The sequence below is a fragment of the Anolis carolinensis genome, chromosome 6 (genome assembly GCF_035594765.1).
Source record: "Anolis carolinensis isolate JA03-04 chromosome 6, rAnoCar3.1.pri, whole genome shotgun sequence".
Classification (NCBI taxonomy): domain Eukaryota; kingdom Metazoa; phylum Chordata; class Lepidosauria; order Squamata; family Dactyloidae; genus Anolis; species Anolis carolinensis.
Window position 1 is genome coordinate 55,683,955 of NC_085846.1, and position 23,183 is coordinate 55,707,137.

The 23,183-nt window shown below is 40.0% G+C and overlaps 1 protein-coding gene across 6 annotated transcripts in view; it reads right to left on the reverse strand.

Annotated features, from left to right (window-relative positions):
• Positions 1 to 23,183, reverse strand: part of pou6f2 (POU class 6 homeobox 2) — a 478,425-nt gene that overhangs the window by 210,047 nt on the left and 245,195 nt on the right. The window lies entirely within an intron of this gene.

Below are 23,183 nucleotides of genomic sequence, written 5' to 3' on the forward strand. Positions count from 1 at the left end.
CATGTTCCTGGAAGCAAACCCACCAAATACAGGGGGACTTACTTCAAAGTAAACATGCATAGGATTGTCTTCCATCTCTGTCTGCCGTGTCCTTCTCTATGTCCTATGTTCATTTCTATGTTGTGCTTCGCCCATCTGTGTATACAAATTATTAGCAACAGAATTCAAACTGACCAGAATCCCAACTTGAAACATTCTGACAGAGTAATTCTAGCTTGTGGGGATTGATAGAGAGGATGTCATTTTAAATAAGGCTGAAGGCGCATGACGTTTGAAAACACAGCTATGCTAAGTGGGTCTGTTTGTTCTAATGTAGTGTGTCAGCACCGACCACCGAAACTGAATGGATGAGCATCCGTGTTCCAGCAAGATGGTTGGCCAGATTCTGAGCTCTTTACTGCAGTTAACTATTAAGGAAAAGTTAATGGACTGTTATGCCTCCAGAAAAAAAATATTACAGACTGTACTTTCCTGTGATTAATTTCTCCCAAGGTCTGGTTACTCCCATGGTATGATAATGGGCCACTTTTCTCACCTACATACAATGGAGCAACTATTTAACAAGTTTGGAAGCTGAGGCACAGTTTGAAAAGTAACTTTTACGGACTGTAATTCCCAAAACTCATGGTGAACCATGTTGACTGGGGATTCTGGGAGTCACAGCACAAAACATACCTGTACAAGCTCTGACTTGTCTGGGAATTACAGTAGAGTCTCACTTATCCAAGACTCACTTATCCAAGGTTCTGGATTATCCAATGCATTTTTGAAGTCAATGTTTTCAATATATCGTGATATTTTGGTGCTAAATTCGTAAATACAGTTATTCCAACATAACATTACTGCGTATTGAACTACTTTTTCTGTCAAATTTGTTGTATAACATGTTTTGGTGCTTCATTTGTAAAATCATAACCTAATTTGATGTTTAATAGGCTTTTCCTTAGTCCCTCCTTATTATCCAAGATATTCGCTTAGCCTGTTTAGCTTGGATAAGTGAGACTCTACTGTACTAGAAAAATGCCATTTTGCCAGATATCCGATTAGTTGGTTGGCATACATTTTGATGGACTACTTCCTATTTTAGTCTGATTTTGACTGCAGTTGTGGGATTATTCTCTTACATACAGCTGATTTTTTTGTGTGTGTCAGGAGCAACCGGAGTTGCTTCTGGAGTGAGAGAATTGGCAGTCTGCAAGGACGTTGCCCAGGGGACACCCGGATGTTTTGATGTTTTACCATCCTTGTGGGATGTCCCCGCATGGAGCTGGAGCTGATAGAGGGAGCTCATCCACGCTGTCTCCGGATGGGATTCGAACCTGGCAGCCTTCAGGTCAGCAACCCAACCTTCAAGTCACAAGGCTTTTATCCCCAAGGCCACCGGAGGCTGAATAAAATCCCACTTTATCTGCTTTGAACTGGAATATATGGCAGTGTGGACGCAGATAACCCAGTTCAAAGCAGATATTGTGGGGTTTTCTGCCTTGATATTCTGAGTTAAATGGCTGTGTGGAAGGGCCCTATGATCTTAGTCTCCTTTGCTTCCCTCGTTCTTTACCAAATGGCATGCTGACACAGAACCCAAAGAAACACATGCATTCTTGCCAAGTTTTGTAGTTTTATTTCCCAGACTTACAGTTTTAAGTGTTTTAGTGGCCCCATCTGATAAAATCACAACACACTCTGCTTCCACTTATTAAAAAATATATTTTTAGCCTTTGTGGTGTCATAGAAAAGATTTACAGCCTGGCTGCTCTGTGCCCTAAAGGCTCAGCATCAGAAGGTACATAAAAACAAGCCCATGTTATTTTTAAGCCTGTCAGATGGTGGGGGAGGCTGACTTATGATGTCTGAACCTTTGTGGCTCATGACTGTGTGCATTCTGGTTCCTCATTCGGAATCTAAATCTGGCAAAGAGAAAGACTACTGAACCAAAAGACAAAGGTGGTTCACAAGAAGAGCAATAAATTACCAGCTTTTCAAAATGGTTTAACAATGGTGATTTTAATCTGGAATGAGGAAAAACTAATTGTAGTATCTCCAGCTGATTTCCCACACAAGGTGGTTCATGGGGAAAGGGTTTTTGCAAGTCAGGCCACAACATTTTGACAAAGGAATCCTTAATTTGTGGTCATCCTTGATGAAGCATAGTCCCGGTCCTATGTGAATCCATTCAGGTAGCACTCTTGTTACTATCTGAATAGAAGAAGGGAAAGGAGAGTGGAGACTAGAGCAGGGTCGAGGGATATGTGGCTCCTCAAATGGAGCTGAACTATCGTCGTCGTCTCACTCGTTCAGTCGTTTTCGACTCTTCATGACCTCATGGACCAGTCCACGCCAGAGCTCCCTGTCGGCCGTGGCCACCGCCATTTACTTCAAGGTCGAGTCAGTCACTTCAAGGATACCGTCCATCCATCTCACCCTTGGTTGGCCGCTCTTCCTTTTTTCTTCCATTTTCCCCAACATCATGATCTTCTCCAAGCTTTCCTGTCTCCTCATGATATGGCCAAAATACTTCAACTTTGCCTCTAATATCCTTCCCTCCAGTGAGCAGTCGGGCATTATTTCCTGGAGGATGGACTGGGTGGATCTTCTTGCAGTCCAAGGCACTCTCAGGATTATCCTCCAGCACCAAAGTTCAAAAGCCTCTATCTTCCTTCGCTCAGCCTCCCTTATGGTCCAGCTCTCGCAGCCATAGGTTACTATGGGGAATACCATTGCTTTGACTATGTGGACCGTCGTTGCCAGTGTGATGTCTCTGCTTTTCAATATTTTATCGAGGTTGGCCATTGTTCTCCTCCCAAGAAGTAGACGTCTTCTGATTTCCTGGCTGCAGTCTGCATCTGCAGTGATCTTCACGCCTAGAAATATAAAGTCTGTCACTGCCTCCACGTTTTCTCCCTCTATTTGCCAGTTGTCAATCGGTCTGGTTGCCATGATCTTGGTTTTCTTGATGTTTAACTGCAACCCAGATTTTGCACTTTCTTCTTTCACCTTGGTGATAAGGCTCCTCAGCTCTTCCTCACTTTCGGCCATCAGAGTGGTATCATCTGCATACCTAAGGTTGTTAATGTTTCTTCCAGAAATTTTAACTCCAGTCTTGGATTCGTCAAGCCCCGCACGTTGCATGATGTGTTCTGCGTACAAGTTGAATAGGTAGGGCGATAGTATACAGCCCTGCCGTACTCCTTTCCCAATCTTGAACCAGTCTGTTGTTCCGTGATCTGTTCTTACTGTGGTTACTTGGTCTTTATACAGATTTCTTAGGAGACAGACAAGGTGACTTGGTATCCCCATAACACCAAGCACATGCCACAGTTTGTTATGGTCCACACAGTCGAAGGCTTTAGACTAGTCAATAAAGCAGAAGTAGATGTTTTTCTGAAACTCCCTGGCTTCCTCCAATATCCAGTGGATATTGGCAATTTGGTCTCTCGTTCCTCTGCCTTTTCTAAACCCAGCTTGGACATCTGGCAGCTCTCACTCCATGTATTGCTGAAGTCTGCCTTGCAGGATCTTGAGCATAACCTTACTGGCATGGGAAATAAGTGCTACTGTACGGAAGTTTGAACATTCTTTAGCATTTCCCTTTTTTGGTATGGGGATGTAAATTGATTTTTTTCCAATCTGACGGCCATTCTTGGGTTTTCCATATTTGCTGGACTATAACTTTCAACATATTTCACCACTGACTAGGCTGGCTAGAGTCAGTTCAACAATATATCAAGAGCCACATGTTCATTGAGTTGTATGTAAGAAAGCACTGAAATCTTGATTCAGTGCTGTAGGCACCACGAAGGGAAGGTAGGTTAGGTAGGTGTGCCCTGTTCCTGGACTGCCTGAACCAGAGGAAAGTGGGATGGCTAAAAATCAACTGTGTCACTTCAGAAGTAGGAAGCAAAACAGTTGATTTTGGGAAATCTCCAGAAAATCTGTGACTTCTGTTAAGGGGGTTCAAGGCCACACTGGATCAGCTCTGTGGGTTGTGTAACAGCCACAGATCTGATTTGGTTCCACTGCAACACAGGCCCCTTCTATACTGCCATATAATCCATATTATCGAATCAGATAATCCACTGCTTTGAATTGGATTACAGTAGAGTCTCACTTATCCAACATTCTGAATTATCCAACGCATTTTTGTAGTCAATGTTTTCAATATATCGTGATATTTTGGTGCTAAATTCGTAAATACAGTAATTACTACATTGCATTAATGTGTAATGAACTACTTTTTCTGTCAAATTTGTTGTATAACATGATGTTTTGGTGCTTAATTTGTAAAATTATAACCTATTTTGATGTTTAATAGGCTTTTTCTTAATCTCTCCTTATTATCCAAGATATTCGCTTATCCAACATTCTGCCGGCCCGTTTAGCTTGAATAAGTGGGACTCTACTGTATATGAGTCTACACTGCCATATAATCCAGTTCAAAGCAGATAATCTGGATATTATATGCCAGTGTAGAAGGGGCCTCAGTGAAGATAACTCTTGGTAGGATTTCTCTCTCTCTAAAGGGGAGTGCTTGCTCATCTTTTCATGCCAGAGAGGAGAGGTCTCACTTTCTGGAAATATAAACAGTAAGCAGTCAGTAGGAATGAAATTCATATTTGTGATCACACATGGGAAGTATACTTCAGAGTTGTGAAGCTTTGATGGCTTAAATAGAAGAATAAAAAGATACCAAGGGCAGGGCTTTCAATGGCTATTAACTGTACTAGACAAAATGGAAGAATTGTATTGAGAAATAGTATAGCAGATATTGGGAGATAAACAGCATGAGACAGAAATAGATACAGTAGAGTCTCACTTATCCAACACTCACTTATCCAACGTTCTGGATCATCCAACACATTTTTGTAGTCAATGTTTTCAATACATCATGAAATTTTGGTGCTAAATTCGTAAATACATTAATTACTACATAGCATTACTGCTCATTGAACTACTTTTTCTGTCAAATTTGTTGTATAACATGATGTTTTGGTTCTTAATTTGTAAAATCATAACCTAATTTGATGTTTAATAGGCTTTTCCTTAATGCCTCCTTATTATCCAAGATATTCGCTTATCCAACATGCTGCCGGCCCGTTTATGTTGGATAAGTGAGACTCTACTGTATCAGTTTCCAGATACTGCTGGAACCAGAATGGTGGATTGGGTGATCTACAAAGGAAAATGGGTTTCCTGGAAATACAAAGACAAGTATCCACTGTTACAGTAATACAGAAAATTTTCTGTATCATTTTAACAATGGGTTGGGTGATGTAACAGAAGTCTGTCAATCTATCCTTTTTCCTTGTCTCCATGCAAACTTAAAAATTCATTTTCTTGCGGATTTTCCTCAAAGGCATTTGTCGTATAATCTATGCATGTTGCGTGGAGTAGTAATTTCAAGTATAGAAGCAAAGAAGCAGATTTGATATTTTTTCCCCCCCAAAAAACCCAATAGCATGCAGAAGAACACATGTGCCTCTTGGAAATCTCTAGCTACAATTTGTGGATTCCTTTGTTTTCAGAAAACCTGGACTATTGGATAATTTCCCGCCATTGATCCATAGCTCTCAGAGGTTAAAGAGTAACCCTCCCATTTCCCTCAGCCCCTGGATCTGCAATGGTATGAGATGCTGAAGATATGCAGATGCATCTTGCAGCTGAACCAGGTTGTTGTTCTGAAGAAGTGAACTCAACACAAGCCATACTGCTGGGATGGCTAATAGCAATCCTGCTCCTGCAGCAAACCCCTGCTAAGCAATCCACCGAATGACACTGATGTTTCCTCTGGAGGGAGTTAACCCCCAAGCTAGAGGTAAAATGCTAGATAAGCAGTAGCTTGTGAAAAAAAAGGATTTGAGAAAGAGAGAAAACCAGGGGGAAAGATTAAGATAATTTTCCTTCTATGTTGCATCCATCACATACCCTGATGTCAGTATCTATTCCATTGTTCAAGTACCGGACACACACTTCTATTTCTTCTCCATGCAAGTGCCTCTTTCATTTGAAAAGTTGCCTACCGTTCAGGGTTTTGTAATAAACTGGAAGTGAGTAACAGTGTGATATCAAAGGAAATAAAACTCCAGTTGCAATTGCTGCTGGGGTTTGCCTTCTGAATGTGGCTTCTACAATATTTCATCTGTGCTGACACCTTTCACTCTCAATTATTTGGCTGCTGTCAAAACAAATCAATCAAATTACAGTGCAGCATGTCTTCATGTTACCATTCCATTGTACACTGGATGCATTAGCTTTGAAATATATGGAAGTATAAATTTTATCTCTATTATTTATTTAATGCAACATTTTCCCTAGTGAGGTAGCTCACAAACACAGACAACTCAAATTAGTTCATGTCAAATGTTCGATATGCATAGATATCTATACAAATATTTGTACATGAATGAAATGTCTCAAAAGGTTTGAACATTTTTTAAAATCTGGATAATTTAGCTTCTCTAAATTAACAATAGTCAGATGAATGCTACAATTAAAATGAATAAAAATAGGAAAACCCTAAAAGTAAAGAGAAATTACTGAAAGCTGCCACTCATCCTTCGAAGGTAAAATGATTTGAATAAATAATCAGTTTTAACACACAGGAAAAATAAAAAAATATTGGGAACAAAATATTTTGAAGCTATAGCATAGCGTTGCACGTTAACATAGCCCAAGGAACTGGCAAGAACAGCAATGGATCATTTTGTTAAACAGGACACAAGGGATGGAATTTCACTGAAAAATAAAGCAGGAAAAAATATTTTGATGGCATTGTAGTTGCTACAGTAGGTATAATTCTGATAGCCTGACAATACCAATCTATCTACAAGCAAGCAAGTACACAGACGAAAACCCATCAAACAGTTTTATACCAGTTTAGTTTATATGGATTCTCCCTCACCCAAAACAGCAGTAAAATTAATGTTTTTTGGATATCATCCTGGACTACACAAGTCTCAATTAGTTATGTAGTGGATAGGTTAGAGTGAAGGAAACCTCTCTCTCTATTCCATGCATGCCTAGGTAGACCTTTGCTGGTTTCTCTCTTCTTTCCTGTTTACATCCACTCCTCACATTGTTGATATAGTAATGTGAACCCTTTTAGGGATGAGGCAACTTCCTCTGGAATGTTAATTGCCCCAAAGGCTTGGACCATGCGGTCGGGCATATCTCTTCCTCTTTTGTCTTCTACCTGAGAAGGACACATTTTGCCCACTCTCCTGGCAAAATGTAGCTATTTAGATATTTGTTATTTTTACCTGCTTACCTTCCTTAGAAGCTAGCTTAGAGAGCTAGTTAGCTCCAAGAAACGTTTCTATCCACAATGGATTTCTTTTTACTTTATTTCTTTGAACTTTTAAGGAGACTTTGCAATCCTTTGCCATCCTAAGAAACAAAGGCTTCTCCAACCTCACCACACGTAAGTTTTTGCTGCTTATGAATCGTGATTCTGCCACTCTGCTGTATTTTTGAGGAATCACCTCCGAAAGAGGATTATTTTTTGAGTCTAACCACTCATAGATTCTCAACAATGTTTCCTGCGCATTATCTACCACATTTTAGTCTCAGCTAATCATTGGTCGTAATTGCCATCAAGTGGACATATATTTGTAACCACCTTGTGAAGAAAGACTTTCAAGACATACAATCTCGAATGATATCATACATTTATATAACTAGAGTGAAGTCTGCAGTCAAAAAACCAGAAGAAAACTAGAACTTGGAATGGCAGCTATGAAGAAACTTATACCTCAGAAACTGAGGTATAGATATATGTGTGGTAAGGTGGAGGATAGCAGGGAAGAGGAATACTGCATTCCTCATGCATCAAAGAAGCAAGGACCCAGTCAGAGGACCTCATCAAATTGGCTTCTAGATCCATCTTAGGATGCTTCCTGGATGGAGTCAGGATGGAGCTTGCCTGAACCCATCACATGATGCAGGGTTACTTCCATCAGAGCTCCGTCCTGGAAGCAGCCTAGGGCAGAGTGCTGAGAACTTGGGAGGATTCTCTTGTTCTCATTGCATAGAACAAGGACAGCGTGGGGGAAGCAAGTGGTGACGCTTTCCACTGTGGGATGGGGAAGTGGGTGATGCAGGGCACAAGATGATGGTTTTCCATGCTGCCAGCTGGAATTGCCTCACTGCCCAAGAGCATTCCCTGGCTGTAGGACCTCAGTGTGATGAGGTATAGAGTCTGTAAGAATTGACCTGAGCTGTTGAGGCTAGAGCTGCCATGGGCAAACTAAGGCCCGGGGGCTCAATGTAGCCCTCTGGGTGCTTACTTCAAACCCTCCTTATTTTCCCTGTCCTCTCAGCATAAAGACATGGCATAAGGACAAGTGTGAGTTATACTATGGTATGCTTATTTATGTTGTTATATTAATTTTTATTGAGTTTGTTTTTGATTTGTTGTATGTTTTTCTTGGTTCATGGCATTGAATGTTTGCCACTGTGTTTTTTACCAGTAGCCATCCTGAGTCCCCTTGGAGAGATAGCACGGGTTAAAAAGAAAGTTTTATCATCATCATCATCATCATCATCATCATCATCATCATGCAGAATGACCAGGAGAGGAAGGCACACAACTACAAACCCTCTGGAGCACTCTCAGCCCTCGCTTTTCTCACCCTCCCCCCAGGATAAGGACGGTGCAAGCAGCTTCGTCCTTATGCCAAGAGGACAGCCTGAGGAAAGCAAGCAGCATCTGAGAGTCCTCCAGGGTGCTCTCGACTGTAGCCTGTCTCACCCTTTTCCAGGCATAATGCTGAGAGGACAGCCCAAAGATTGGGGAAAGAGGATCAGGGAAGAGGATTGGGGCAGTTGCTGCTTGTCTCGTTTTCCTCCTGGCATAAGGATGGGGCAAGCAGTCCCATCTTTATGCCAGGAAGACAGCCTGAGGATGACTTGGGCCCTGCCCTGCCCCCTTGTGCCCCCACCCTCTCACAGCCCCCCTCCCAGGCCCATCCCACCCAGCACGTGCCCGGCCACCCTCCCCAGCCTGGCCCTCTCAGCCAGGCCCACAATATGGCCCCAAGTCAAAAATGTTTGCCCATGCCTGGGCTACAGTGACTAAGAGGTCTCTCATTCATAGGGTCACCATGAGTCAAAGTCTTCTTGAAGGCAGTCAACAGCAAGAACAAAATAAGGCAACTCTTCTGTGGATTGTGTCATTTGATCCCAGAAAAATGAGGCTTATCTAAACTACCATTACTTGGCAAGTCAATGTCCAACAAATGTAGAAAACCATCTTGTTCCCACAAGTCAAGGTGCAGATCAATTAGAGTTCAGAGAACATGCTAAACTTTGGACTTTTGTTGCGCACATCTGCTTGCTGAGACTCATACTTGTCATACAAAGCTATGGTTTAGCATGATATCTACAATGAACTGGCTCAATATTTACCCACTCTCCCAGCCTGTTGCCTGATGATAGCCATCACAACATCAACAAACAAAGATACTAATTGAGTATGAAAGATTAGGTTATCTTTTTTTTTCTTTCTCCACCTATATATGACCAATTGACCATACATTTGACTACAATTGAATACTGTTGTATGTGCTTAAGTCCCCTCATTTTACTGGACCACAGTATTGATATTGCAGACCCTCTGACTTTACTATACATGCCCTTCAGTCATGTGACTAAATGACATGTACAGTAAAACTACAATTGTAGCATTTGCACCTAAGGTATAAGGCCAAGATTAGTACTGAGTTTGGCTCTTTTTTTTTATTTGTTCTTAGTCAGTGTCATTCTTGTTTTAGTTATGTTAGTACCATGTAGAACTACCTGGGATTAAACTATTCCTCTAAGTGAAACATCATTTTGATTATTACTGACATTGGTGCTCATTAAAATACATAACTGAAACACTATTTTTCTGTAGGGCTCTGAAAGCTATTTCATGTAACTAGATGGAGAATACAAATGAATAGGGACTGTATCACTTTAGTTGAAAAGAGAATATTCTTTTGAGGGGAAAAGAGGCTCTAGACTTTAGATCAGTAAACAATTCAGGTTGACACTTCATTTTATGTTATTTTTTTTAACCTATCATGTCAATTTTTATACTATCCATACAAAGAAAATGGAACGATTTAATGCATTCATTCTCTATATATCTTTTTGCAATTAAAATTAATTGAGGTTTAACAATTGCTCTAAATGTATTGTTGCTTTTCTGCTATTTTTCAGGAGGCAATTGGATCTCTAGGCAATTGAAGATTAAAGAAACCCTCTCTCTTTATCGTTAAAGTATCTGAATAAATATAAACCAGAAAATTCTAATGGCCATCTTCCAGCATCTTGTTCTCTGGCTATTTAATGAATGTTTAGTCAGTAAATGCTGCTTAAAAATATAACCTGCTGTGCATTTTGTTTTTAATAAAAAGAAAAAGTGAAGGCATAATTTCTTTCAGAGAAAACAAGGTTTCCTTTCAGCACAAGGGAATTTCACTAATGGTAACAGAAGACAATTGTTTCTTATTGGTTGCTGTGTCGGCTGATGAGGAAGTATATTATTGTCATTCAGTTTGGAAATATTCCAGGATTTGCAGTGGAATTTAACTTTTATGGAATGAAAACTGTCCACTTCTTGAATACAAATATTGCACAAGCCATATAATACTTTAATATCCTCTCATAGTGCTAACTGAAAGCTGGTGTATATAGGTGTATTTGGGGATTGGTTACAATCCTCCATCTCCAAAAAAAGTCTAGCCAACATGAAAGGCAGATACAGTAGAGTCTCACTTATCCAACACTCGCTTATCCAACGTTCTAGATTATCCAAGCCATTTTTGCAGTCAATGTTTTCAAAACATCGTGATATTTTGGTGCTAAATTCATAAATACAGTAATTACTACATAGCATTACTGCGTATTGAACTACTTTTTCTGTCAAATTTGTTGTATAACATATGTTTTGGTGCTTAATTTATGAAATCATAACCTAATTTGATGTTTAATAGGCTTTTCCTTAATGCCTCCTTATTATCCAACATATTCGCTTATCCGACATTCTGCTGGCCCGTTTATGTTGGATAAGTGAGACTCTACTGTATATGGAAGGGCCTTGCTTTGGCTGTATTTTCCTGCATGGCAGAGGTCCTTGTGGTCTCATTAAACTTTGTGATTCAAGAGCTTGATCTACACTGCCATATAATCCAGATTATCAAATCAGATAATCAGATTATATGGCAGTCTAGACATCCATATAATCCAGTTCAAAGAAGATAATCTGGAATGTTATATGGCAATGTAGGTGGAGCCCTATTCTTTGCACCATGTAGAAAGGTAGGCATATGTTGAGTTTTTTGCTCAACATAGCACACTGCCTTGGAAAATACTAACGTTTTGGAGTGGTAGCACTAGGTGGTGAACCTACACAATACTGGAAACCAACATGTTGAATATGAGAAATAATGTCATTGAAGAAGACTAATGATATGACTACGCAAGTTCTCAGATGATTTATCTTGCCTTCATGCATAAACTTTGATATCATACATAGACTAGAACAGTGATGGCGAACCTATGACACGCGTGTCAGCACTGACACGTCTAGCCAATTTTGCTGACACGCGGTGGTCACCTCTTGGGTTGTTAAGTATTTTGTGGCCAAACTTGGTGTCATTTCATCCAGTTGTTTTTTTTGTTTACCCCATCCTACAAATGAACAGTACATTTATATATATATAGATTATTATTATATCCTATTAATATATATTATATATATATTATATATATTATCCTATTAATATATTTGGAGCCCCCAGATGGCGTAGTGGACTAAGTGACTTGAAGGTTGGGTTGCTGACCTGAAAGCTGCCAGGTTCGAATCCCACCTGGGGAGAGTGTGGATGAGCTCCCTCTATCAGCTCCAGCTCCATGCGGGGACATGAGAGAAGCCTCCCACAAGGATGGTAAAAACATCAAAACATCCGGGCGTCCCCTGGGCAACGTCCTTGCAGACGGCCAATTCTCTCACTCCAGAAGCAACTCCGGTTGCTCCTGACACGAAAATTTTTTTTAATATATTTTATGTCATTATATTATATTTTTATATTCTATTATTATTATTATATCATTCATTCTATTATTATTCTATTATTGTAGTATATTATCATATTATTACTATTATATTATATTATTATTATATTATTCATTATTCATGGCTATATTGAAACTAGAATAGAGAGAAATCAGTATGGAAACTTTGTGAAGCGTAAATTGCAAGAAGTACCATAGATTGTTGTACATGGAAGTAACGGTAGTAAATAGTTTTTGATTTATTAAATACAGTTATATATTATACGTATACATTTTTGTTATTTAAACTATACATATTGCGAAATTATGGGTTTTTTTTTTCTCAAAGTGACACACCACCCAAGTCATGCTAGTCTTTTTGGCGAATTTTGACACAACAAGCGCAAAAGGTTGCCCATCATATGAATCTTATTTCTGCCTGTACATTATTTCAGCATGTTAAGACTGAATGTTTGAAATTCCTTTCAGAAATGCATTTTGTGGTTATTTATTCTGGTTTACTTGTTATCTGTATTGGCTGAAATATTATGTTTTGATCATCAGTTTATAGAATGCTTGTTTGTTTATTTATGGCTGTGTTTGGTATGGGTTCTTGCATTTGGGTTGCTTTCCCTTTGTATCGGCTGTGGATTTCTTTCCTGTCTAAAGATTTTAAATAAGTTACACTATTCTCAATATGCTAGGCATCCCACTGGCCTAAATGCTATCCTTCTCCTTCATGGCAAGGGTGCTAACAATGAAGGTGATTAAATAAATTGCAAGAGATGATTCACACGATATCCTGCAAACAATGAGCAAATGTATGGTGGAGTCACAGCCATGTTCCCCGTTGCCAATGTGGCTGCCATACTTCAGTCTTTTACTTATCTTGAACATATGAAAAGGTGACGGATCATTAGCTCCCAAACATGTTAGTTTGGCAGGGATAGACCCAATTAATCCTCTCTCATCCCAGTTTTTCATCTGATTTTTAAACATCCTAGTTTCTCTCTCCTCCTCCTCATACTTGCCTCTGTCTTCAGCTTACTTTCATTGAAGCAAACTAAGACCGGGAAAAAAAATGATGTTTGAGTTTCTGAAGCTGACTAGCAAGAAATCAATTTATAGACATACTGTTGTGTTTGTAGGATATACCATATATACTCGAGTATAAACCGACCCGAATATAAGCCGAGGCACCTAATTTTACCACACACAAAAAAAAACTGGGAAAACATTGACTCAAGTATAAGACGAGAGTGGTAAATTTCAGAAATAAAAATAGATACCAATAAAATTACATTAATTGAGGCATCAGTAGGTTAAATGTTTTTGAATATTTACATAATGCTCAAATTTAAGATAAGACTGTCCAACTCTGATAAAATTATTATTCTTATCTTCTTCACTGTAAATGTGCTTATGCATCCTTTTAATAATAATAGAGTAAAATAATACATTTAATAATAATAATAAATACAGGCAAATAATACATGTAATAATAAATAGAGTAAAATAAATGTAAGAGTAGCAACAATAATAGAGAAAAATAATAAATGTAATAATACCAATAATAATAGAGAAAAATAATAAAGGTACCATATATTCTCGAGTATAAGCTGACCCAAATATAAGCCAACCAGGATCTTCACCCGAATATAAACTGAGGGAGGCTTTTTCAGTCTTAAAAAAGGGGCTGAAAAATTAGGCTTATACTCGAGTATATACAGTATGCTATTTCAGAAATAGCACTGCCATGGATAACTATCTTCTTCCCATTGCTCAACATTGACATTTAAAAATTAAGAAGGAAAAACAAAACCCACCATCCTCCAAAACAAACTTGTAAGTCTCTGAAAAATAATGTTTTAATATTGTGGGGTTTTTTTTTTTACCACAAAACAATGACTTTATGCTTCCTGTGAAGAGTTTATGCTTCCTGACTTACTCTATAGGGGTACCTTTCCTGATAGGTACCTTTCCTGGGAAAGTGGATCCTATCATCTCCCTTGCTACACCAAAGCTAGTCTTGATGAATTCTTACATGCCTTTTATCATTTAAAATGTATATGTAGTTTCCTAGAAGTAAGTATAACACATATACTTACACACAGCAATATAACCCACAATATCAAGGCAGAATAACCCACAATATCTGCTTTGATTTGGAATATCTGGGTCCTCACTGCCATATATCCCAATTCCAGAGCCGGTCCAATATAGAGGCCAATGTAAACACCCTCTTGTGGTGCATTGTCCCCGGGGGTGCCGTCAAGGTGCCCCCGCGGCAGTGGCGGGGACCATCGGCTCCCTCCTCATTGAATGCAGAAGGCCTCAACTGAGGCCTAGCTCTTCTCGCGAGGTCATGCGAGTCCTCGTGAGACCTCGCGAAAAGAGCTAGGCCTCAGACTGAGGACTCGCAAGACCTCGCAAGATGAGCTAGGCCTCAGTTGAGGCCCTCCGCATTCGGCGAGGAGGGAGTCGATGGTCCCCGCTGCCGCCGCCACCACTGCCACCGCCTCTGAAAGTATGTGCGGGGACTCGGGGGAGCACAATTTCGGGGTTCGTGGCTACTAGGTTCACCTATAAAGCAAAATTACCTAGGGCCGCCTCTGCCCAATTCAAAGCAGATAATGTGGAATTTTATTCAGGGCCTCAGTCCCCTTCTACACTGCCATATAAAATCCAGATTATCTGTTTTGAACTAGATTATATGGCAGTGTAGACCCAGATAATCCAGTTCAAAGCAGATAATGTGAATTATCTGTTTTGATAATCTGGATTATATGGCATTGTAGTAGGGGCCTTAGTTTTCTTGCAAACTTATAGAGTTAAATTTATTTATTGTTATGCTTCACTGATCATTCTGTTGGCCTACATGCAAAATATGATTTCTGTAGAAGTCTTCATTATAACAGGGAATAATTTGCCACCACATACATTTCCCTGAATCCATGATTTATCCAATCTGATGCCCCAAGACTGTTTTGATGTGGATAAAGCAGGCCTGCGGGCATCATACAAACTTGGCCATTGCCTTATTGTGTGTTATAGCCATACAGGTCTCCCACACAAGCAGCAGCGATAGATGGATTGTGCTGAATCTTCATGTTTTCTTCAGCTAAAATGCGCCGTGCAAGGAAGCCTCTACTATACAACTTAGGAAAGCAGAATGAATTCATGACGTGAAATGTGTATCAGCTTATGTTTATTTATAATACTATATCCACAGTAGCTAGAAGTCAGAACACTCAGGAGTCAAGGGATACACTTTTATAATGCCTGAGTCTTCATTAAGATTTTATCATCCACCTACACTAAAAAGCCTCTTCATCCACTTTGTTAGATCTGCTTTTACTCGGACCCTGTCCCTGCATTATTTTTTTAATCTCCAGTTCCCTACTTTACATGCACTTTCAAATTTTAAACAAGAAAAATTTGTGCATTAGTGTGTCCTTTTCATCTAAGATTTATGACTGACAGGTTCTTCGGTGCAGCTAATGGTATGAGAGGGAGACATTATTTTAAACATTAAAGTGAAAACCATTTGCAACTATGATAAGAGAGGTCTGTTGACATTAATGTTTAAAACTTGCACAAGGTAAAGGCGAGCTGCTTCAAGCAACAGGTGAGGGCACCATCCGTGCAGTTTGTAAGGGAGTTTGTTCAACACATTAACTGTCTCCCCTTCTTACTGTTTCACAACCTTCAGTCTTTGGTACGTCAAACAATCCATCAAGTCATCAGCAGTAACCAGAGTTTAATCACTGCAGAAGTACTTAGAGTGCTGTACAGAGCATTCACTTAATAGGAGCCCCATTTTATCTGTGCAAAACTTTTTCCTGCATTTATGTCAGCAAAATTTATTTTAAAAATGGAAAGATCTAATGCCGAATTTGTTTCTTTTATAAATGTCTCATCATTATCTACTTAATGTGTTGTCGAAAAAAACCCTCAAAAATCAGAACAGTAGATGGGAAGCAACACTCTGAGGGCAGAGGAGCCCCAAGGACGGCTAATGACTCTGAGCAAAGGATGCCCCCCAGGCAAGGGACAAACCTTTCCAATGCTAATTAGGGTGATTAACTGCAACATTAACACTGGCTTCCAACTGACAAAGTACTCTTGTCACACCCTGGACTCTCCACAGATATATATTTACCTTCCTTGCCTAGTTTTATCCATGCCTCACAACCTCTGGGGATGCCTGCCATAGATGTGGGTGAAACGTCAGGAGAGAACACTTCTGGAACATGGCCACACAGCCCAAAAGACATACAACAACCCTATTATCTACTTAAGTTTTTCTTGTGGACTTTCAGAGGTGGGGTGGGGGGTAAATATAAATACACATGGTATGTTGCGCAATAGAAAATATAAAAACACAAGATGGAATAATAATTGAGAATCTTCTCAGATGAACCATTTGTTATATAATGTTACCTGCATATTCAGAAGACCATCCTTTACCATGAAAAATATAGAACAAAGAATAGAGAGGAATGAACATGGAGTTTCCCTTGCGACTATCAACTTGCCACTATCTACACTGGATATTTAGGTAGGAGTGGGGACAGATCAGTCGTGGGTGGCCAAAAACACATGGAGGTTGATCCACATAAATTCAAGGAAAGCCACTTAATGCTGAGGTACTGTGAGTTAATATGATTCAGGGGGAACCCCGAAGCTTCACCCAAAGGATCCTTTCATCAGCCACCCCAAAATTGTGGAATGACCTGCCAGAAGAGCTCTGACAGCTAAATCAGCTGTCAGAATTAAAACACATCTGAAGACATATCTCTTCTGGCAGGTCTACATGCATTTTAAACTCATGTCTTGTGTCCACTAGATTTTAATAATTGTTCTGTGTATTTTAATATATGTATTTTGTAAAAATACATTTTAATATGTGTATTTTATGTAATGATTATGTGTTTTAGTTACGTTGTAGCCCACCTTGAGCCATGAAAAGAGGCAGTAAAGATTATTATTATTATTATTATTATTATTATTATTATTATTATCATTATTATTATTTTATTATGGCACAGCAAACAAGATAGATATGCTGGATTTCGTATTACAAAATCACAAGTCGAATACTTCCCAAGCGTCTAGGACTGTGTGATGTATTTTCGGATGACTATTGTCCTGCACTAGGACCTCATTTCTTCCTCAAATAATGTCAGTTCAGACAGTGGAACAGGCTCCAGGTGTCCTGACCAGAGGCGGTCCAACCGAGAGGCAAAGCAGGCACTTGCCTGTGGCACCATCGTCCGGAGGCACAGTTGAGGCCCCCAGGAGGATGGCGCCACCCCCCCGGCCTCCTTCGCCTTCCGGTCGGCGTGAGAAGCCGTCTCCCGCCGGAAGCGGCATGTGTGCTGCTTCCCTCCTCCTGGGCAAAGCCCCAAACTCCTTCCTCGGGCGAGGAAGGAGTTTGGGGCTTTGGGGAGTGAAACACCGCTTCCCTCCTCCTTCCTTCTTTTGGGCTGTCTTCCCTTTCTTTCCCTGCCACTGGGAGAAGAGAAGAAGCAGCACAGAGTCTTTCCAGACTTGGAGGAGTTTCGTGAGTTTCAACCAACTTGAGGTAAAGCCCAATGAGGGGCGAGTGCTGGGGAGGGGAAGGGAAGGGAGAGAAACATGGTGGCAGAGGATGGGGCCACAAATCTGCTTTGAACTGGGTTATCTAAGTCCACACTGCCATATAATCCAGTTCAAAGCAGATAATGTGGATTATCTGACTTTATATTCTGGGTTATATGGCACACAGCCATATAACCTAGAATATCAAGGCAGAATAACCCACAATATCTGCTTTGAACTGGGTTATCTGAGTCCACACTGCCATATAATCTAGTTCAAAACAGATAATGTGCATTATCTGCCTTGATATTCTGGGTTATATGGCTGTGTGGAAGGACCATTAGGGCTCTTCCACACAGCCATACAACCCAGAATATCAAGGCAGAAAATCTCACAATATCTTCTTTAAACTGGGTTATCTAAGGTCCTCCCTCTGGCCCTTTCCACACATAGCTGAATAAAATCCCACATTTTCTGCTTTGAGCTGGATTATCTGGAAGTATAGACTCAGATAATCCAGTTCAAAGCAGATATTGTGGGATACAGGGCTCTGGAAGGGCCCTCTCTCTGGCCCCTTCCACACATAGCTGAATAAAATCCCAGAGTTTCTGCTTTGAGCTGGAATATCTGGGAGTGTGGACTCAGATAATCCAGTTCAAAGCAGATATTCTGGGATACAGGGCTCTGGAAGGGTCCTCCCTCTGGCCCCTTCCACACATAGCTGAATAAAATCCCACATATTCTTGTTTTGAGTTGGAATATCTGGCAGTGTGGACTCAGTTCAAAGAAGATATTCTGGGTTATATGGCTGTGTGCAAGGGCCCTCTCTCTTTGCCTCCTTGTCATGTTGCTCAACTGACCCATGATTTGCATTTCTGCCTGTTGTAGCAGGCAGAAGGAATGCCCAGCTTGCCAAAGTTTATATGCCACTTAGGGCCCTTCCAGACAGGACCTATATCCCAGGATCCAATCACAACTTTTCTGTTTATCCCAAATTATCTGGCAGTGCGGACTCATATAATCTAGTTTAACATCAAAAGCCTGGGATGGGAATGTGAACTATGTTCACACCCTGCTCCTTTGGATCTTAATAATAATAATAATAATAATAATAATAATAATAATAATAATAATAATAATAATAACAATAATAATATTTTGTGTGTTGTCATGACCAGAATCAACGCTTTTATTTTTCAGTGATTGGTTGGGGGGGGGGACAAAATTTCTGTTCGCCTACACTTGAAAATTACATTGGACCTCCTCTGGTCCTGACAACTATCTTGCACTCACTGGGCTCAGACGGCCCAGGGATACTCACTCCTATCAACTCCCCCTGTGTTGCTGGAGGTCTTTGTCTTCCTCCTTCCATGTCTTGTGACTCACATTGGAGGATGGAAAGGGAGAGGTTTTATTGGGCTGTATAGAACCACCCTTTGCCAAATATCTCTTCTTAAAGCTATGTATCTCTTTCATATTAAAGATGTTGTTGTTAATGCTGAAATTGCACCTATAGGACACTTCACTGTGAGTTGTACCTCAAGTAGACACATGAAATACACACATTCAAAGAACAAACAATTTTTAAAAGACAGTTCTGCAATTTCTTGAGGAAGAACCATATGCAGATCAGGACTCTGTTAGCTGCTATTGGAAACAAAATTCTGAATCAATTGGACATTTTGTCAGAGCAAACTGAGCAAAGTACAAAGGAACTGTTGAGGAATGGCTCCTAGAATATCTCTAGAATAGCTTCCTAACTCCATTCTAATAGACCAAAATTTTCCAACAACAGCCAAACAAATGCTGATGCAAGCTCACAGACAGGGCATGAAAGTGATGGCCTTTTCCAGACTCCAGTGTAAGGAATACAGAGATATACTTCCTCTTAATATGGAGGATCTGTTTAGCTAGATTGATCATTAGCTATTAGGTTTACACAATTCTCCTTTGTGTTGGTTTTTTCAGTCTATCTAAGCTAGTGTTCATTTTTACATCCTATGGCAGAGAATTCCATAAATTGATCACATGTGGTTATACAGTAGAGTGTCACTTATCCAACATAAACGGGACGGCAGAATGTTAGATAAGCGAATATGTTGGATAATAAGGAGGCATTAAGGAAAAGCCTATTAAACATCAAATCAGGTTATGATTTTACAAATTAAGCACCAAAACATCATTTTATACAACAAATTTGACAGAAAAAGTAGTTCAATATGCAGTAATGTTATGTAGTAATTACTGTATTTATGAATTTAGCACCAAAATATCACAATGCATTGAAAACACTGACTACAAAAATGTGTTGGATAATCCAGACCGTTGGATAAGTGAGTGTTGGATAAGTGAGACTCTACTGTACTTCTTTTTATCTGTCCTGGATCAACGTCAAAGGATGTCTAACAAAATTCCAAGTTTCATTGGATATCTTCAGATCCTCATTGTGACAAGATAACAACCAGAAAGATGCTATAGTCATCTTTCTACTTAGATATTTGTATAGGAACTGTAGTGGGGGAGGATCCAGACCAAGAACAATCCAAAGACCAAAAGACCTCAACGGCGGAGCAGGCGGAGGATAACATGGTACATGTTACAACGGCTGTGAAAGCGGAAGAAGCTGCAACAGACTGAGAAGCCACTCTCGTTGTGTTAATCACACCACTGCTGGGACCTCAATCTATGAAGACTGTGTGTTGACCGGCCATGCACTGACCTCCACACATTAAAAAAAATCACGCACAGGCATCTTCCAAGAAATGGAGGACCATCATCCTCGAACTACGAGGGATCACCTAAGTAAGTAAGTAAGTAAGTAATCAATCTCATTGTGGCTGAGATAAGGGCTGTAGTCTGAGCAGACTAGAAAATGTAACTTCTCCCTTCTGATCTCCCACTGAAAATGAGGTTAGAATAGATGCCTGTAGAATATGCACACTATCCCGACTGTAAATTAGATAAAAACTGATTTAATGAGAAAGAAATCAGGATGCTGTTTTGACTGTAAATCTCAAAAAACAACTGTATAGATCCAGACCAACTACTACAGCAAAGATGCAGAGCCTGTCAAAGACAGAGAAACACCCCAGAGATCTTGAGAAGCTCTTCTTATCAATGACCTATTCTATTCCACTCTGTCTCTTTGGAGGCTATTCAGAGCTTCTCTGAGACTCAAACAACTCCCTCCTAAATCCATTACCACTTGATTCTGGAATAAATTTCACACAATAATCTGTCCCTACTGACCAGAAAAAGAAATACTCAGAATAAAATGAGAATCTAGAATAGAGCAGTGAAAACTAACTGCAGCAAGTAGAAATTTAACCTAGCTTCTGATGGACACTGAAGTCAAATCAAGTTAAGGCCTAAAATGTAACTCACTTCTTTGCTTATCAGGAAGAAAGGCAACAACACTGCAAGGAATTTGAAATATCAAATATGCATACAATACATAAATGGAAGATCTCAGTTAATGAAGTTGATATGCTCCTGGACATGACTTCTTCAACAGTAACTTCAGTACCACGGACAGAAACAACAGGGAAAGAATAAAGAGAGGTTCCTATACCATCACAGAATAGAAGAGCAGTCGAACCTCTTTTGACAAAGTTTTATTCAAAATGATAAATATGTAAGTGTGAAATGAAACAACCAGATCAGATGAACCTTGCCAAAATAAAAACGTTTTGAACCTTCTAGAGAACACTTGCATCTAAGCATGACTTTTTCTTTCACTAGTCGTCACTTTTTGAATCTCAGTGATTGGCTTAGAAAGTATTCTTATGTTTTCATAGTTTCCTCTAGAGGGAAAATGCTTATAAATTATAGCCTAAATTCAGAGAGGCCACTGTGCTAGTACAATAAAACTTCTCCTTTCCCCTTATCTTTTGCTATGCTAAAAGCTGCCTGAAAATCAGTCAAGAGGCTCTCCCAGAACTCCTGATCATTTTATGCTAAGAACATGAAAGTATCCCCAATGCATTTATGACCTTATCACATGGGTTTTCAATCCTGTCCTAGGACACTAGAGAGATGCAGACAGGATGGAGCCCGATGGAGCTGATCACATGATGCAGGAATACTTCTCGCGGGGCTCTGTGCCCACTGCATCTCAGTAGCATGCTAAGTGGCAGTCCTGAGAACACAGGTAACTACCTGTGTCCCCATAGGGACAATGCAGGATCAAGCTGCCCGTTAGATTTCAGCATGGGATGATAAGAAGAGGATGCGGGACACTGCCCAACAATTTACCCCGCTGTCGAACCGATTCGCCACGTTGCCCCACAGATGCACCTGCAATCCCCTACAATCCATGTGATCAGATCCTTAGACTGCATTTTGCTGTTCTTCCAGCAAAGACCCAGTACTATGTTGCTTAGGACAGGATTGCACTGTATAGTGGGCCATTTGTATCAATTGGGGGTTGGTTCTAGTATCCCCTGAGTATATGAAAACCTGTGGAGCCTCCGGTGGCCTAGGGGATAAAAGCCTTATGACTTGAAGGTTGAGTTGCTGACCTGAAGGCGGCCAGGTTCGAATACCACCCAGGGAGAGCGTGGATGAGCTCCCTCTATCAGCTCCAGCTCCATGCGGAGACATGAGAGAAGCCTCCCACAAGGATGGTAAAAACATCAAAACATCCGGGCGTCCCCTGGGCAACGTCCTTGCAGACAGCCAATTTTTTCATTCCAGAAGCAACTCTGGTTGCTCCTGACATGAAAAAAAAATGAAAATCTGTGGATGTTTAAGTTCATAGTGATGTGCTAGGTTTTGTTTTTACCAAGTTTGATAGCTGAACCATTGATGCAAAGTCTGTGGCTACAGAGGGCCAACTGTATTTTATAAATACAAGTACCGTATATACTCGAGTATAAGCCGACCCGAATATAAGCCGAGGCACCTAATTTTGCCACAAACAACAACAGCTTCATTTGTACCCTGCCCTATCTATCTCCCCTGGGGACTCAGGCAAGCTTCCAACATAGTAACAGGCAAACATATAATGCCTACATAAACTATGCAGAGCTAGATATAGATCGATCATTATATATACTAATTTCACATGTGCATTTCCCCCTGAAACCTTTGCAAATCCTCTCTCTATGTGCATTTTCCTCCTGCAATATTTCCAAGCCCGATTTATCAATGTTTATATCTATCTAGACATCTGTGTGTGTGTGTGTGTGTGCACGTGCATTTTCCCTCTGCACTTGCAAACATGTGAGGGTATAATTCATATAAAATTCATATATAAAATTAATGTATACATATAGGAACAGATATACAGGTACATGGAAATCTCTAGTTATCTATATTTACATAGGATTTGCAAAGACCTGTAAACATATGAGGGGAAAATTCATATATTAATGTATTTGTAGGGGAAACATCTATATAAATATTTAGAAGCTTTGGGGCATGCATTTACCCAAGGAAGAAATGCAAGCAAAGTCCCCCTAAAAACAACTTTGTCCTCTTTTCTCCTGCCCTTTCCCACCTCCCTTTTTCAAACTCTAAAAGTAGCCAGAAAAGGCTTTTTAAAACTTCTCTCCCACCCCCAAAAA